This window comes from Octodon degus, unplaced genomic scaffold, assembly GCF_000260255.1.
Source record: "Octodon degus isolate 3935 unplaced genomic scaffold, OctDeg1.0 scaffold00006, whole genome shotgun sequence".
Taxonomy (NCBI): domain Eukaryota; kingdom Metazoa; phylum Chordata; class Mammalia; order Rodentia; family Octodontidae; genus Octodon; species Octodon degus.
The window spans coordinates 7,247,902-7,260,408 of record NW_004524582.1 but is presented as its reverse complement, the minus strand read 5'-3'; the positions used below and the strand labels follow the sequence as shown (position 1 = coordinate 7,260,408).

The following is a 12,507-nucleotide window of genomic DNA, read 5'->3' as shown; positions in this document are numbered from 1 at the left end:
CCGTAGTTGCTGAATTTACCTGCTCTATCCTTTATCTTTTTGTTTGTCTGTGTCTTTCTAGAAAGTACAAATCAAAAGCAAATATCATGATTTCAGACATATAGCCTACTGTATAACCTTTGTGTATTGATTCAATATAAACTTCTCTATTTTATTTATTTCTGCTTCCTGAAATCAAATTTTAAAATATGTTCTCTTTCTACTCGTATACATTCCTCATGTTTTTTTGTTTCTTTTGTGATTACTCACTTATTGTTGTCTTTAGTGTATTCACTCTTGAATATATTTATAATGTGGATCATATTCAACTATATATCATAAACAAATTTTTTCTTTTTTTAATGTATGTAGTATACAGGGTCTCACGATTCAGCTTGGACTCATAGCGCTCCTCCTATTTTCAGCCTCCCTAGGGCTGGGATTACAGATCAGCTCCATCATGCCTATCTAGGTGACCAGCTCACGGTGGTGGCGGAGGGGGGTTGACGGGCATGTGGTGCCAGGTATCAACACGTTGTCTTAGCACCTAGTCAGCTGAGGTATATTGCAGGCTCTCAGTAAACAGGTTGTGTTGATTATTTTTCTCTTGATGCTGAGGTAAAATATCCAACCCCTAGAATTAAGGAAAGAAAAGCTTATTTAGTTCACATTTAGTAGAGACTTCAGTGCATACTCAGCTGACTCCAAGGCAGAGTGGTGCATGGCAGAGGGCAACTGCTCATGGTGGCAGGAAGTAGCAAAAGCACCAAGAGCAAAAAGAAGTGAGAAAGCAAGCCTCTTTCTCTGCTTTATACTGTATACAGGCTGCCTGCTCCAGGGTGGGTATAGCACTCACACCCATAATCTCAGCATTGGACCATGTAATCAAAAACTCTAGAAGTTTTGACTGCATGAGGATTTGGGAGGACGTCTAGTCACAAATCATAAAACAGATCTTTTAGTAATTATATTCTAATTGTTTTTGAGATTACTTCAATTTCAATGTTATATATATATATATGTACATATATACATATATATGTATTCTACTTTATTACATTGAGCAGTTTACACAGTAATGTAGAAAGAAACCTCTTAAAGAATATTCAAGGTAGAAAGTTGGCAAAATTTGGCATGTTTTATTTATTTATGTATTTATTTAGTGGAACCGGGGATTGAACTCAGGCCCTTGCGTTTGCCAGGCAAGTGCATATTCCACTGAGCCATCTCCCCGGCCCAATTTTTTTTTTTTTTTTGGAACAATTTGGCATGTTTTAAACATGCTAATCATTTTATCTGTGTAAATGTGGTGGTCTTTTAAACTGTTTGTTACCAATCGTTATTTTTCCTCTTATATTATTTTACCTTCTTCAAAACATAATCTTGAGACACTGGCTTCTCTGCGGTGGCGCTCTCTGTGGCCTCCTCTGGCAGGTGTAGAATGGGAACCCTTAAGGAGAAGCTCATTGCCCCTGTTGCAGAAGAGGATGCCGGGGTGCCAAACAGTAAGATCACCATAGTGGGTGTGGGGCAAGCAGGCATGGTGTGTGCTGACTTTTAGGGGAAAGTCTCAGGCTTCCGAACATGCCTTTGTGGATGTTTTGGAAGATAAACTCAAAGGAGAAATGATGGACCTGCAGCATGGAAACTTCTTTCTTCAGGCGTCTAAAATTATGTCAGATGAAGATTACTCTGTAACTGCCAACTTGAAGATTGTGGTGATGACTGCCCAAGTCCATCAGCAAGAAGAGGAGAGTCGCCTCAATTTGATGCAATCTGAATTCAGCTTGATTTCACTATTTCGGCATTCAGCCTAGAAGCTGCCACGGGGGGATTCTGGGCGAGCATGGGGACTTGAGTGTGGCCGTCTGGAGTGGAGTGAATGTAGCAGGTGTTTCCCTCTAGGATCTGAATCCGGAATTGGGCATGGACAACGATAGTGGCAACTGGAAGGAAGTGCCTAAGATGAAGGTTGAAAGTGCCTATGAAGTCATCAAGCTAAAAGGTTACGCCAACTGGGCCATCGGCTTGAGTGTGGCTGATCTTACTGAGTCCATCCTGAAGAATCTATCCAGGATTCACCCAGAGTCAACCATGGATAAGGGCACGTACGGCACTGAGAATGAAGTCTTCCTGAGCCTTCCCTTCATCCTGAATGTTTGTGGATTTACCAGAGTCGTCATCATAAGCTGAAGGATGAAGAGGTCACTCCACTCAAGATTAGTGCAGATACCGTGTGGGACATCCAGAAGGACCTAAAGGACCTGTGACTACAGTGTTCCAGGCTGTAGAAGTTTAAATACTGCCCTGTGACTAATCCTGAGCCTTTAGCCTTCATCCACGTTCATGGGTCACAGTTTGTTCCTTCCTTAATATCTGATACAATCCCACAGAATTAAAGCCCAGGCTTGAATTAATACTTGCAGGGTGAGCTCTTAAACAAATAAAATTAACTATTGCAGTGTGGAAAAAAAATGTAACCTTGTATATTGAATTACATCCAATTTTACGAATAGGTCATTGTTCATTGCTACTGATTTGGCTGTGGAGTATAAGGGTGACTAATGACAGTGTTTTGTGAATCTTATGTGAATCTTCCTCTCCAGGCAAATTTAACAATAAAGTTTACATTCAGTGCTAAAATAAAAAGAACTAGACATACTGTCTACTTTCACAGTTTTTGCAGTTTAAAGCATGTAAAATATTTCAGGAAGAAATGTTACATACAACCACTTATACATGAAAAATAAGAATATGAATAAGAATTTGAAGTGTTTGGTTGCTATTTTGACTACGGAAAACCATGAGAATAACTTGAATATATTGAGACACTTAAACATTTTACTTTCTATTAGACGTTGATGTATCAAAGTAACAACAGCATATAAATTATGTAGAAAGAAAAATTATAATTCTATTCATGTATAGAAAGACTTCTGTTGATAACTGGAAATTATGTCTTTCATAATCTATTAGTTAATATTTAAATTTATAAAATATGACTTATATGATAAAATTCTGTTCAATGACAGCATATCAGGTGTGATTGAAGAGATTTTGATTTCTGCATAAGAAGTAAGTATAAATTTACACACTTGTAAACAAGGTTTTACTAATGTTTTCTGAAACTACTAATTAATAAATTTTTGTGTTTTAATTTAATTTTATTATTTTTTATTTATTTATATTTTGGTGGAACCAGGGATTGAACTCAGGCCATTGTGTTTGCCAGGCAAGTGCTTATTCTACTGAGCTATCGCCCTGGCTCCGTGCTTTAATTTTAATACATCTGTCATCTCCAAAAATTCATAGACGTTCACTATATATTCAAAATTATTTTAGCCACAGGACAACATTTTTCAAATATTGTCTTTATCTTTTGTTACAATGATTAATACTGGGCTGGTGAGATAGTTCAGTGGACTAAAGCACCTGCTTAGGCAAGCTTAGACAAGTGCAGCAGCCCCAGTTACCCTGCAGCACATGCCATGCTGGCCTTACCCTTGAGCTTGCTGACCCGGCCAAAAATATACATGCCTGCAATCCCAATGCTAGGGAGGCAGAAAACAGGAGGATCACCATGAGTCCAGGCTGTGTAATGAGAACCTGCAACAACAAAGAATACATAAAAAATAATAATAAAATAAAATTAAAATAAGAAAGATTAATATTGACTTGGTAATACTGTATTTTGTTGTATGAAATTTCTCCCAAGATAGAATAGAGTTTTTTAAGTAATTTTATATGACTACATAAAGACGTAAAAATTAATAAAAGGCAAATTTAGATTTAAAAACCTAAAGTTACAATGTAATTTTTGACATGCAGAGTGTAGGTCTTCAGCAAGTTGGTCAGTTGTAGGTATACTGTATAAATAGTGGTTATTCCATAAATTTTCATAATACAGTATTTAGTACTGGGCACAAATAATACAGGAAAATAGAAACTTAAATAATAATCTCCTTAGAAAAATTTCCTTAGGTTTATTATTGGGTAGTACATTGAATACAAATTATTTTATGGAAATAGAGAGCAGGTACAGGCATAATTATAGAGCATTATTATGTTTTGGGAAAAATATGGTGACCACTATGATTCTACCTTATATTTATTAAGAAATAAGAAGTGTAACTTAGCAATTGCAAATATTTTCTGTAGACAAACTATAATTTTGACAAAGAAGTTTTGCATATAGTTTGATTCTGAAAATGATAATAGAAATTATTTTAATCCTTCCACCCTTTCTGTACCAACAAACTCATTGAAAGTTTACTATTAGATGTAATAAAGTGCTGTAAAGTAAATCACTTAAGAAAGTGCCTTAAAATTTAGTGCCATAAAGTTTTAAAATATGGGAATGCTGCTGAAGGAAGTAAAACACGCTTGTATTGTAACTCATTGCCAGTATTTCAACAGTCCTAAATGTCAGTTGAGACCCTAACTTGATCACTAAATTTTGCATAAATGTATCAAAGCTTGCATTATTCCCCATGCTTACATACAATTATTATGTTATATCAAAAGTGAAGCAAACAAATAATGAAACTGAGACCAGCAATGAGAGAAGATGGAGTGCATAAAAAGTCACTCAACAAATTTGCAGAGTGAAAACCAAAGAACAATGCTACTTATTTCACAAAAAAAACCCTGAAGGAACTAATTTCTTTGGGATATTTTTTTTTTTGTTTTCTTATATAACTTTTGGCGAAATTCAGCATCTTATTAACACAGAGACCTTCAAGACGGCTTGACTAGGGCTGACACAAACACAACAGTTTAAGCAGAAATTTACTTTCTCCAGAGGGGGGAAAGTCTAAGATCACCATATCAACATAGCATGGTTTCTTGACACACCTTCTCTCCTTGGTTTGATGAATGCACCATTTTCAAATGATGCAAAATAGAGGACTAAACATAGTATACTCTATGTTTGCCTTCTAATCTCTTCTATAAGAGCACCAGTCATGACAGATTAGGGAAACCTCAGTAACCTCATTTAACATTGCTTCCTTCCTTAAATATTCTATCTCCAAAGCAGTTATAAACTAAAATAGAAGTACATGGCATTTTAATGTATGAATATATGAATTTTGGCAGTATATAGTTACATTCTATAACATAAAGGGGTAAGAAACAAAGGAAAATGCATGTTAGATGCTTACCAGTATGGAAAATATAGTCTTCTTTTTTTACTGTTATAAAAATAACCAGTCAACTATATACTAATGGAAGACCATGTAATGAAGAAAACATATGGATTATGAATTATTCTCTGGAATTAGAAATTCGAGGCTTAATCACTTTGTGTGTGACTATGTGTTTCTATCACATGGGGGAATTGAATGGTGGATCTTAAGCTTCACGGTTAGACTATGTCCTGTAATCATTTATATGCCCAGGCTAAAATAACTAATTCTTCTCTACTGAACATAGGGAAACTGAATTTTTCCTAATATGGTGGTAAACAGCTCCCAAGATTATTCCCCATCTAATTTTGTCAGCTTCATAGCTTGCCCCACTTCACCTTACGTATGATTCTTAAACCACCTAAGACAAGATTCTACTCAAATTCTTTCTCCTTAGAGCACATTGTTCTCCAAAAATGACAAGAAAATTTCCTTCTATGTTTTCTCATGTGATCCTCACCGTTTATGTTTCAGTTTGCAGCTCAATGATTTCATTAGAGTTCTTTCAGTTGGAAATTATTTACTATCCAATGTTTACTAATAGTTTGATGGCATTGTTGAGACAATTTGTGCTCATGTTCTCCACTTTTCAAATTATTTTCAATGTGGAATTCTACAGTAGGAGAATGCAATTTATGTTCTATGTAAGTCAGAATTGCCGTCTGTACGCTGGAGCACTGCTATTGCACTTGGATATGGTGGCTGGTGTAGATGCTGATTTTCTGAATGAATGCAAGACGTATTCATGAGGAGCACATACAACACACAGTGCTGTACTTGTTTCAAATAAATTGATTTTTAAGCCAAAGATAAACATTGTGGAATTTGTATTTACAAAATTTTATTGGCTGTAAACAGATTTTCTTGAGATTATATAAATGTGATTTACTGAGTATTTCAACTTTGTTTCATGTATTCTAATAATTTTAACCTACTTATTCCTTAAAGTGACATTCTGAGTCAGAGTATGGTTTGTAGTGTAATTCTTTTGCTGCTGAGGAAGCATAGCTAGAGAGAAGCTGATTATTTTGCTTATAAATCAAATACTGATTAAATGGTAGAACCTGGGTGGGAAGGCAGGTAGCCAGACCTGAGAGTATTGTCTGTGCTTTGGTCATAATGTCATCTTTCCATTTGATCAACCAAAGCCTGGCAATGACAATGAGGGATATGAAGGTGTAAATGTTTGATTCTCCACTCTATAAATGCACATGGTTGAATGTGTTTCTATGACTAATTTTTCAAATTGAAGTAGAAGTTTAAAATAATGTTTTGTCTTGCGATGAGGACATAGAAGTATCTCCTTGAAAAGGTGTGAAAGTTCATAAAAACAAAAGGAATTGCTTGTAAAACTTAAATTCTAGGCAATTCAATTTTAGTAGTCACCAAAAGTTGACTGTGATTTCCTCTTCTCTTCACTTGTATTTAATATTTGCTTAGCAGTGCGTTCCTATCAATAAAAGGGCCACTCAGTTTTGTTCAAGGAGGCTAAGTGCTTGGCAGAGTTTCGAATTTTTTTTCTCCAGGGAGTGTTTTCATTATTTTTCCCACAATGGACAATTTGGCACAATTACAGTAATTGTTTTTTCGCTAGTCACATTCAGTAAATGCATAAGTTTTGTTTATTTATTTGTTTCACTGTATTTCAAAGAAAATATATGCTTATTGCTTTCCAAGGTATAGCATACAGCAATCTTTTAAAGATGATTGCCTAGAGAATTGCTGATTTGATATTTATCCCCATACTTAATCAACTTGTTTTCAATAACATTTGCATAATAGAAACTCAGAATTGTCTGCTCTTTTTCAAGGACTTTTCTAATCATTGTACTAAAAACAGTAAAAAAATACTTTTCGGGTGAGTGAGGACAATTTATAAATTACAGCTTACTGGACAACAAAAAAGTTCTGATAATGTTGCTTCAGTTTTCTGGGGCAGAAATTTGCAAGATAACTGATTTTAAATTTCCAACATGAAATCACTGATGTTGTAGATGGAGAAGGATGGACACAGTTGACCACCGTGACCCATGACAGGATCGCAGAAACGGGCCGATGCAGCACGCAGGAAGAAGCTGTGTCACTTTTAGAAGTCAATGTAAGTACTAGCAAGATGAAAATTCAAACCAATTAAGTGAACAGACAGAAAGCAAAGCAGACTGAAAACATGTGCTATCTATTAAAAAGACAAACCAATAGTGTTTGCTGAAGCAAAAAGGAGAGGGAAAAGTATTTTGAAAATTTGTATCAGATCCCGGTATCCTGGCAATACACCAAAGGAAATCATGTAAAATAAAAGCAGGTCAGGCCTATTCGATACAAGAAAGCAGCCAAGTAAATGCATCTCCATGAGGGCTGCATGTAGTGAGAAGATGGACAGAGCCTGTTTAACATCTGTAGTGCTCAACATCTGTACTGTCCAGCACTGTTATTTACACAAAGGAAGAGGTAAATGGAGAGCTGTAATGCAAACTAATGAATTTGGGAACAAATAGGCACTATTTTCTCACTCAAAATCCATCATGGTAAGGCCAATAGGATGAATTTCTCATAGGTATAGTTGTGATAATGTTTAAGGTACTGGAGTTAGTTTGTAACTATTATTTGGAGCTAGTTACGCATCTTCAACCTATACTGCACCTTGGGATTTTTGATTATATGTAACAGGATTCTTTCTTAGATTTTGGGATATCATCTCTCTGCCCTGGATCTGTCAAAGAAAATGTTGTCCCTCTTTCTAACCAAAACTAGCGCAAAGACTCACATTGAGATATTCATGTTTTAGTCTCTGCTCTCCCACTTACCCACTGCAGGAACTTAGCAAGATCCTCAATAGTTCTACATGTCAGCTCCTCCTTTAAAACAACGATAAGTATTAACAGCAGACTTCAATAATCTCAATGATGAGATTTGTATAAAGAAACATATTGAGAATATTTTAAGTTATCAGAAAGTACTACTTCTCTGTTACATATTGAAACTAATACTATTTTGAATAAAAGAGTATATGAATTAGTGAATGACTAGCATTATGCTTTGCTCCTATTATATACTATAATCACCTCTCCAAATTTTAATTTATTCCCAGAGAAATCTTTATTGTTTATCTGGGAAGAATTTCAGTGAGTGTCATGTTGCCTGGTATATAATTACTCATTCAAGTAGTACTACATAATTTGTTCACATAAATGGAAAACTAGAGTCATTTAATGTAGTCCTCAGGTTCCTAGATTTTTTTAAATTGCTGATAGTATTAGAAAGGAAAGAAAAATGCATGCTATTTGTCTTAGTAACATTCTCATCACTTAGACACGCCGCCCAGCACATATAGCTTAAAGGAGGAAAAGTAATTCTGTTCCTTTTCAGAAATTCCAGTCTACTGTTAGCAGGTTTAAGTGCAGAGAGAGCTTGTGGGCAAGGTCAGGGGCAGAGGAAAGCCTCCCACATCTCAGTGGTCAGGAAGAGCGAGGGCAGGAGTCTAGGACTGGGACACAGCCTTCCGGCCAAGCCCTCAGGGACCCTCCATACCCAGGACTGTTTCCCAACAGCAGGTCAGCTACAGCGCATGCCTCCATAGTCTAGTGGCCATCTAACAGTGCCACCTTCGAGCACATGAGGCCTTTGAGAGATATCCTCTGTGGAACCCTGATCTGCTTATAATCCATTGTGGGGACTTTTGTTAACAATCACAAAACAAAACAGCTCCTATCAAAAAAGTCTTTTCATATAGTTTTTTTTTTCTTTTCACAAAAGGAGGGTGAAGAAACTAGAGAAGCACATTTGCTTATTATTTGTTCTAGTTGGGAAACAAAACAACAACAAAACACTTGTGTGACAAATGATGGTCTTATTTTCTTTTACCAATAATATATATGAACATGTACAGTCTTATTTATTATTATGTAGAACAAATATGTAACATCCTTTATATGTCATTCAATAATTATGAATCATTTATCATCTAGCCTATAAAAGTACACAAATACACTTGCAACTGTGTAGTCATTACTTCAGACACAATGACTGATTTTGCAATCATTTCTCCAATAATCAGTTTGTGAGGCTGGATCTGCTGGCCTCCGATATAGCAGTTCTGCACACTGAAAAGAAGAGAAGCTTTTGTGATAAACTTTCAGAGCTGTTCAGAAACAAACTCAAAAAGTGAATTTAAGCTTTTATTGGATACCAGTCATGCTATGATACAGTCTGGTTAAAAACAGAGGGTTAACATTCAGTCCTTCATTCATTCATTATACAAAACTTTGTTCAAGTCCTAGAGTAAATTACCATAGCACATACTGAAAAGAAAAACAAATTTGAATAAGGTATACTCCTCTTCCTCCATCAATACTGCAGTCTGACAAGGAATATAAGCATGTTAACAAATATTCCCTCAACATAGTTCGAAACGATGTATTACAAGCATTGTGAGGAGGGTCAGGTAAGTGCCAAAAACTTTTAGAGACTGTTTCAAGGAAGGAGAATAATATGACCCTGAAACATAAGTGGGTATGTACCAGATACCAGGGATTCAGAGAGGAAGTAGAATGATTCTAAAAAATAAAAAAAAGAAGAATGATTCTCCAGGCTACTTAGGAATCTGCTGTGTTAGCATCCTAAAGCTTGGGGAGGTGTTTAGATACTGACAAAGGAAAATCCCGTTCATGTTGGAATGATGAATTCTGGATGCTGATAGGGTCAGGCACAAAAAGTGGAAAAATGCAAGCCCAGAATAGCAGCTTAATGAGCTGCTTTGAAGCTCTACTAACTTGGCTTTGAATTTAAAAACACTTTTCATTCTGAGACCAAGGTCAGTGAACTAAAGCATCATCAGGATTCTGGTTTACCACATTTATCTCCTTCAAACTCAGAGGCTGACCTGCTTTATATCTCACTTAGAATGCCTAGTGATGTCTGAATTGCCTATTACTCCATGAGAAGATGTTCTCACTTAGAAATAATACAAACTATGCTTCAAGGCTATTTTCAGGGTTTGTTATCTTAGGAACCATGACAACTGAACAAAATTTTGTGAGTAGGTAGAGAAGAAAAATAGAATATCCAAACCTTGCAGAATATAAGCATGACAGTAAGTGAGCTAATTCTCTATAATTTGTTATTATTGATTAGTTTGGTTACAACAGCACCTGGAATACAATATTCACATACTGAAATAGCCGAGAATTAAGAAGTCTAATTAGAAGTACTGTTGAGTCAGCACTGAACACACAGGGCCAAGGTAAGCTAATAACATGAACATTTTATTAAGGCATAAGTCACACATTGACCTGCTTCCAACTATACCCAAAGCTAAGTGATACAGCAGCTAAAATCCTGACACAGCAAGTCTAAGTGTCCAAGCAAAGCTGATCCTTACAGAAATACTTTTGTGAGAAACAGTGCTGTGTGTTCATGTAGAAAGATTTTTGAGAGATTGCCCTGTATTAAGCCAGTGATTAACATCTCATATTAATTGATTTTCCACACAAATTACATTGTAGATAAGTAAAAAAAAATAATGGGCATTGGAATCTGAGGGACATTTTGTTTTTTGAGGAAACGTGTGAAAGAAGATTCAGAAAAAGAAATTTAAAGCAAAGGAAGTAGGTGGTTGTGAGGAAATGACAGAGGGATAAAGGAGCAGGGAGTTTCAAAGAAGATAGATTGGAAAAGTGAAAATTCTCAGTGGTGCAAACAAGTTAGCCTCTGATGCCCTTAAGCAAATGTGATCGTTGTTTACAATATTGCATTTGCTGGCATCATCAATTTTTAAAGTAAGCTTACTCTAAACTAAAAAAGTCATTTAGGAAACTTTTTTTCTAAATAATTTTTATTTATTTACTTTTGTTGTTTTCTCTGTTAAAATAATTTTGGTAGAAGAAAGCTTGCTTATGCAAAAAACTTCATTTTGTACTGGCTTATTTTGGGAGGGACGCACATGGATCATTGAGGGAGGAAGGGGCCACCCACCTAGCCAGCCAGATCAGCCGAATCAACCCTGGCGATCAATGGGGTGACAGATGTCGCAGCCAGATCGCCCTCACATCCAGTACTGGCTTATTTTAAGTGGAGTCTGAATAATGCTGTCAGTTTCTCAATGTGGTCTCTTTTTCAATATATTTAGTACAGAGACTAGAGGAACTCACTACACAGAATGGACTCATCCTCCTGTTTTCAGCCTCCTGAGTGCTAGGATTACAGGTGTGTGCCACCAAGCCCAGTCTCAATTGCCATCTCAGCGCCTCCTGAGGTGTGGATTGAACCACAGTCCCTGCACCTCCCTAAGCCAGTGCTTTAGTCCACTGAGCTATCTTTTTGGCTCTCTCAATGTGGTCTTAATCCATATACATGTGAGAACCCTGTTTTAACAGTAAATTAAATTTGCTGATACTTAAGAAAATGTTTTATTAATTTAAGGTGTGCAGAATTCTTATATGTGGATGTGTTAATGTGTAGGTAAGTATGTTCATAGGATGCATTTTTGAAGTTGTAAATATAGGTCTAAACATATAGATAGATAGATTTAATTTTGTTATTTATAATAAATACTATTTTATCTAATATCTAACGTGATCACATTTCCATATACTAGAGATAGTCTAACAAAGATCACTTCATTCAAACATTTAAAAGTGAGAGCTTCTGTGTTTGACCACTGCTGGGTCACAAAATTAATTAAAAGCAAACTCTGCTACACAAAACTATATTTAGATCTGTACCGTGTGCTGATCGTTATCTTCTCTGCTGCTGCTGCTGCTGCTGCTGCTGACGTAGCATTGAATACAAGTTACAGAGAATGAAGACACGCAGGCTTTGTGACGAGTTTTTAGTGACACAATCTTGCTCCTTTTTCTTCCCAAGAATGCCATCCTGGACACTTGTCCTCCCCACACTGAACAGCATGAAAATTTTATTTCTAGTTGCTTACTGAAATTTTAGGGGGCTCACTTTAGTCCCTAACAAAATCCTCATTTAACAACAACAACAAAAAAAAAAAAATAGTGGATGTCTCTTGGTAATATTGTATGGATACAATAACACTTCATGTTTGGATTATGGTTTCAAGAATATAATTAGAGCAACTTATGTCAATTTTTAGAAGATAAATGATAGACAATCAACACCTTAAAAGACAATAAGGCATAAGCACTAGTCTCTTTTAACAGAAAACAGTTGCCCTAAGAAAGATAAAAATAAAAACAATGACTTAGAGAAGGCGCTGGGTAGAGGCAGTTTCTGTGACTATAATCTCAGCCGATCCTCACAACTACACAATTTAATAGGCATTGAGTGTTTTTAAATTTTACATTCATATTTCTTGTATGTGATTCAGAACTGCAAA

The 12,507-nt window shown here is 35.9% G+C and overlaps 1 pseudogene; it reads left to right on the top strand.

Annotated features, from left to right (window-relative positions):
* The first annotated feature begins 1,779 nt into the window (after positions 1-1,779).
* Positions 1,780-2,249, top strand: LOC101582765 (annotated as a pseudogene).
* Positions 2,250-12,507: the final 10,258 nt, after the last annotated feature.